This window comes from Anser anser, assembly GCF_964211835.1.
Source record: "Anser anser genome assembly, contig: HAP1_SCAFFOLD_73, whole genome shotgun sequence".
NCBI lineage: Eukaryota > Metazoa > Chordata > Aves > Anseriformes > Anatidae > Anser > Anser anser.
Window position 1 is genome coordinate 582,534 of NW_028154151.1, and position 6,582 is coordinate 589,115.

General features: G+C 51.0%; 1 long non-coding RNA gene across 1 annotated transcript; it reads right to left on the bottom strand.

Moving 5' to 3' along the window:
* Positions 1 to 2,997: 2,997 nt before the first annotated feature.
* On the bottom strand, positions 2,998 to 6,247 carry LOC310890492. Its single transcript, XR_014577264.1, has 2 exons — positions 4,895 to 6,247; positions 2,998 to 4,445 (listed from the first exon to the last, which is right to left on the bottom strand). It is a non-coding gene; the product is annotated as an uncharacterized lncRNA (long non-coding RNA).
* Positions 6,248 to 6,582: the final 335 nt, after the last annotated feature.

Below are 6,582 nucleotides of genomic sequence, written 5' to 3' on the forward strand. Positions count from 1 at the left end.
CCCCAAGGCACATGCCCCAACCCCTCCCCCAAGGCAGGCCCTAACAGTGTACAAGCAGCTCCCACCCCCCCCAAGATGCAGGCCCCAAAGGTGTACAAGCAGGCCCCTACAGTATACAAGCAGCTCACAACCACCCCCCCAAAGGCAGGCCCCAACCCCCTCCAGATGCAAGCCCGAAAGGTTAAAACCAGCTCCAACCCCCCCCCCCCGCCCCGCCCCGCGCAGACGCAGGCCCCAAAGGTGTACAAGCAGTTCCCAACCCCTCCAAGGCAGGCCCCAAAAGTGTACAGGCAGGCCCCTACAGTGTAGAAACGCTCCAACCCCCCCCCTTCCACCTCGAGGGAGGCCCTCCCCCCCCAGTATACACGAAGCTCCCAACCCCCTCTCAGAGGAATGCCTAAAAAAGTATACAAGCAGCTCCTAACACCACCCCCCCCCCCCCCCCCAAAAGAGGCAGTCCCCAAAGGTGTACAAGCAGGCCCTCAAATCCCTTAGGTGTACAAGCAGGCCCTTCAAATCCCTTAGCCCCTGCGCCAGCTTTATTGGCGAGCAGCGAGGCTGGGGGGGGAGGGGGGCAAGACAGCCTTAAATAAAATACAAATATAAAAAGTGTTATAAATGGCTGTTATAAATCCAAATAGGATTACAATCAAAGTTTACAATTTATTAAACGAATAGAGGCAAGCAAGCAGCGCTGCGTGCGCCGGGAGTCTCTGCTCCCCCAGGACGCACACCTGTTACGTAAGGCGGCTGGTTTTGATGCTCCCAGGCTAATACATATTCATTACTACTTCGAGAAGAGGCAGGGTTATTAGAATTGGTTTCCGGAATCCGAAACCCCTCCCAGGGGCGCCTGCGTACCAGTCTCTGGTGGTCTCTCGGGGCTTGCTCGGGCTGAATGCTGGTTGTCTTCCTCTCAGGCTTTTGTCCTTCAATTGTCCTTCAGCTCCCCCTTCCTCCTCGTTTGGGAGCCTCTGCGCCGGATTTCAGAAACTCTAGCAACATCCCCTGCAGTAGTCAGCACTTTTCCCTAAAAACCCCTTTGTTCTCTTATCACCTAGACCCGGGCCTCGATGTTAACCCTTCAAATCCCTTAGTGACACGAATTGCTGGACCATTCCTTACAAAAGGAAGGATAAAATATGTAGAGGAGCAATGGCACACGCGAAAGCCCAGCGCCGCGGGCAGAGGCAGCGAAGGTTGACGGCAGAACAGTGCTCGGTTTGAACACGGAGAGGGAAAGCGAGGGGAAGGTGGCCGAAGCCGGCCGCAGTCTCTGAGCTCTCCTCCTCCTGACTGTTTTCTCTCAAAGCCATTTCTGTCTGTGTGCGGGCACCCGGAGCCGGCAGAAGTCCCCGTGAAGTCCTTCGGCAGGACGGAGGGCTGCGTGGGCTCCAGTGAGAGAGGGAGTTAGGAGAATCTTATCAAGTAGAGATAGAGCGCTGACAGCGTTAAACTAGGATGCTACTTAGCGTCTTTGCTAACTATGGTGCATTGTGCCAATTAACTAAAGCAAGAAGCCTTGGGCCCCTTACCAAGGTCAGTCTCCTAATAAGAGAGTGAGCCTGTCTTAAGAAACTGGGAGAAACTGGTCCTGCAGATGGACAAGAGCCAAGGAGCAACTGAGTCTGTGCAAAGACAAGAGGTCAACTAGCGGTGACGAGGAAGAGTCATCAATCTTCATGCCCACGACCTCCCGTGCTGCCCAGCGCTGAATAAACATACCTACTTTACAATCTCACTGATTGTGGAGTCCCTTTTCCGCAAGTCACTAGCAGCGGTTTCTTCCGCAGAGGTTTTCCCAGAGCCGCTTCAAAGCTTCCCTCGCGGAGCTGGGGCGTCGCAGGGGGTCGTCAAAGCACGCACGCGCACACACACACACACGCACACACACACACACACAGGCGTTGTTGTCCAAACAGAAAGTATTTACAACAAATTCGACAAGCGGTTTTCCTCTGCCAGCAGCAAATGCCTGAGGGCCCCTACAGCTTCACAAATCATAGCACAAAGAGCCTAAAGTTCCTCTAAAATTTAGGGAAATGATTCAAAATAGATCTGCTAGGGGAAAACGATCACTGGCGGCAGGGTACACAATACACGCGAGTCTCAGCTCTCCTCCGCAGGGTCAGTGCCCACGCCCAAGTGCGACGCTGATGGCACCCGAACATTTGCTGTAGCAGGCAGCAGAGCCAGCAGCTCAGGGGAGCAATTTTAAAAACCAGGAGGCACTTAAACCAACCCTTAATTGACCCAGTTACTGCAGGAGAGTCCCGACTACTCGCCCTGGAGTCCTACTGGCACCAGCAAAAAGCACCAACCAAAGCTTGGGGGAACTTTGGTACAGCACAAGAGAAGGGAGTGGGGGTAGCGTAGCCGTATCGCAGAGCTGCTGCTTTTCACACCATTTTATCATCCCTGATAATTGAAAGTAAGGCCGGGTGGGCTGACCCCACCACCACCACTCCTGGCAGCATGTTTGGTCCACAACGCTAGAATAATTATTTTGCTCCCTCCCGCCCCTACAGCTTCATCATCTGAAAAGATTACAGTCAAAACAATGGCATACACAAATAAAAGTCAAGAGTTGACATAGTAACTCCGGGATTTGGGTATCAACTGTCCGAGAAATCAGAACACCCAGGCTTCACAATGTGCCCAACATCGAGCTGTGCCAAGGGGGGGCGGAAGGAAGAAGCTTTCCGTTTGAGCCTTCAGAGCATCGCTCCATCACTACGTCAATTCACAGCCACCACAGCGTGCCGATGGACATCTTTCTGTGCCAAAAGAAACAAGTGCTTTGTCCTCTTGATATCAAAGGTAGCCACCTATAGTTACGGAACCATGCACAAGACCTTAACTCTGACCAGCAGGAAAACTTAGGACAACTGAGTGCAGATCCTGCCAATTTCTACCAGTTCCAACTGTGCTTTAAGTCTCATTGCAAAGCCTCAGTTAGAAAAAGGATCACCTCAGGGTATCCAACAAGAAGAAGAGTTGTTTTCTTTTTTTCTTTTTTTTTTTTTTTTTCAATATACCATAGGACTATGCAGTTCAATCATCAATCATCTTGGAAAGCTCAAGGAGGAGGTCATCCTCATCCTTCCCTGGGTCCAAGTCGAGCTCGGCTTCCAGTATGCCGTCTGAGAGTTCCCAAAGTAGCATCTCTAAATCCTCGTCTACAGATACGGGCGCGTTGCCTGTGGAACTCAGCCGGCGTGTCCTTGCTTCTTGTAGCTGGGAAGAAGCTGAAGTCGAGCTTGAGAACTCCATTGGCTCCATGGATTCTGCCTGGCTTCCAAGATGTGCTTCAGGTCTTGGCAGAGCAAGGAAGAGAACAATCAGTATATGCCATTTCTTAACGGGAAATCCCTTTTCTGCAAACCGGCTCTTAAAACCGTAGCCAACCCCTCCTGCACTTCAATCTTACCCAGGGATTGTTATTCAATTAACCCAGGGCTACATTTAGAGCCCAATATATTAGCAGGTACATTTTTCAGTTTGGGGGTTTCTCTGTGAAGCCAGAGCACCCGGAGTCCAGCAAAGATGGGAAACCAACATGGCCTCCCGGAAGCCCAGTGTCCGAGAACTACATCTCCCGGCATGCTCTGGGAAAACAATATGGACTCCCGGAAACCCGGTGGCCAAGAACTACATTTCCCAGCACTCCCCAGAAAATTGAGCCTCGCAGCGTGCCGTAGGACGCCATTTTTTGCTCTGTTACATTATCGGTTTCGTGTTTATGGAGGGTTTTCCGGCCGTTTTGGGGGGTTTCCCCTCAATTTCGGGTTTTCAGCTCTCCATTTCAGAGTTCTTCCCCGCAATTTTGGGGTTCCTTCCCCTAATTTGGTGCTTCGCCCCCCCCCCACTTTTGGGGTTCCCCCTCCATTTTGGGGATTCCCCCCAATTCCAAGCCCCCCACAATTTTGGAGGCCCCCACCATCCTTTCTTGGCCTGCCACCCTAATATTAAGGTTCTTTCCCCCAGTGTTGGGGTTCTCACCACATGTTTGAGGTTCCTTCCCTTAATTTGGGGCTTAGCTCCCCGGGATCTGGGGCTTTAACCCCAATTTTGGGGGTCCCCCCCAAGTTTGGGGATTCCTCCCCAGGTCTGGGGGGGGTCCACATTCAATTCTGGAATTTCACACTTCCATTTAAGTCTTCTTCCCCCCAATTTGGGGGTTCACCCACCCAATTTTGGGGGTTCCTCCCCTAATTTGGGGGGACCCGACCAATTTTGGGGGTCCCCCCCAATTGTAGAGTCCCCCACCCTCCTTTTTTGGGTTCCCCCCTAATATTTAAGAGTTCTTCCGCCCAATTTTGGGGGACCCCACAATTTTGACGTTCCTTCCCCTAACTTGGGGCTTCAACCCTTCGATTTTGGGGGGGGCTCCCCCCCTCTTATTTTGGCCTTCCGCCCTAATATTAGGCCTAACCCCTAAGAACCTTGACCCCTAATGCTATGGCAACCACGGATCTAACCCTAACCCCTACCCCAACAAACCCTAGAAACCCTAACCCTAAAAACCCTTGCAGCCCTAACCCGATAAAATTTACCACACTAAACCCCTGAAGACTGTTCTGGGGGGTCCACATCCAATTCTGGAATTTCACACTTCCATTTAAGTCTTCTTCCCCCCAATTTGGGGGTTCGCCCACCCAATTTTGGGGGTTCCTCCCCTAATTTGGGGGGGACACAACCGATTGTAGAGTCCCCCACCCTCCTTTTTTGGGTTCCCCCCTAATATTAAAAGTTCTTCCGCCCAATTTTGGGGGACCCCACAATTTTGACGTTCCTTCCCCTAACTTGGGGCTTCAACCCTTCAAATTTGGGGGGGGCTCCCACCCTCTTATTTTGGCCTTCCGCCCTAATATTAGGCCTAACCCCTAAGAACCTTGACCCCTAAGCCTATGGCAACCACGGATCTAACCCTAACCCCTACCCCAACAAACCCTAGAAACCCTAACCCTAAAAACTCTTACAGTCCTAACCCGATAAAATTTACCACACTAGACCTACGCCTAAAAGCCCTAACCCTAAAAATTAAGACCCTCTAAACCCTAACCCAAAACGTAAAGATTCTCAAAGCCCTAACGCTGGAGACCCTAACCTTAAAAAAAAAAAAATAAGACCTTAAAACCCTAACCCTAAATACCTGACCATAACTAAAACCCTAAGACCCTAACCCTAAAAACCCTATCAACACTAAAACCACAAAATACTTTAAAACCTTAACACACTAACCCCCAAACCCTAACCCTTATAACTCCAACCCTAACAACCTTAAAATCCTAACCCTAAACCCTGGAAACCCTAACCCTGAAACCCAACCCTAGTGCCTTAGCCCTGAAACCTTAAAACCCTAACACCTTATTAGAAACACTCTGTAACCAATACCATAGGCTCAGGCAAGTATCTCAGTGAGGTAGCATTTTTATTCACGATTGCAATGGCAGGCGTCCCACAAGCCACCTACTAGTTCCATAACACAGTTTATATAATTTTTTTTTTCCTCTCGGTGACCAGGACCCTCCCCAGTTTCCCCATTGACTGGGTAATCCATGTTCACAATCTATCCAGTGCTTCACAGAAAATACAGAGCTGCTGGCCTGTTACTAGTCAATTTTATTTTTTTCTTGACTGTTTTCCTCTTTGAGGTGGTAATGTTTCTTACACCGTGATTTCCACCCAATTGCTCTAAGGATTCTGGTTGTCTGCATTTTACAAGGTTGTCTGTTAAGCTTTCTTATCACTGCAAGCATATATCAATACCACCTTCCCTCCCTCTAAACGATGTAACTCTGTGCAAAAACATTTTTATTCCCACAACCTTGATCCCCTTACCCTAAAATCCTTATTCTCTTTAACCCTAACAACTCTAACCACAACCCTAACCCTTCATATCAACCCCCCGACGCTAATGACACTGACTAATGATCCAAACCCCAAACCCCAGGCAACCAACAAAGAAACAGACACAAAGCTGGAAACTACAAAAAAGGCAAAACCCTGGATACAGACCCCAAATCACAAACACGCTACCAAAATGCTACAGAAAAGCCCCAGACGCAGGCCCCAAGCACTACAGCTAGGCCCCAGAAGCTCTAGACACATCCCAAAGCCAAAATGCAATCCCCAAACACTACAGAAAAGCCCCCAAACACCAGACACAGGCTGCAGAAGTCTACAAGGAGGCCCCAGCCACACCCGGATGCAGACCCCAACTGTCCACAAGCAGCTCCCAACCCCCCCCCCCCATGAACTGGACCCCCCCCCACCACCACCCAGATGCATGCCCCAGGCCCCAGGCCTCAGCCCCAGCCCCCACACCCCAGACTCAGGCCCCAAAGGTGTACAACCAGCTCCCAACTGCCCCCCTCAAAGGGAGGCCCCAAAGCCTGCCAGAGGACCCTAGAGCGTACAAGCAGCTCCCAACCCCCCCGGCACAGGCCCCAACCCCCCCCCAGACACAGGCCCCAAAGGTGTACAAGCAACTCCCCATCCTCCCCAGAGGCACGCCCCAAAGGTGTACAAACAGCCCCAACCCCCCAAGACCCAGACCCCTACAGCGTAGAAGCAGCT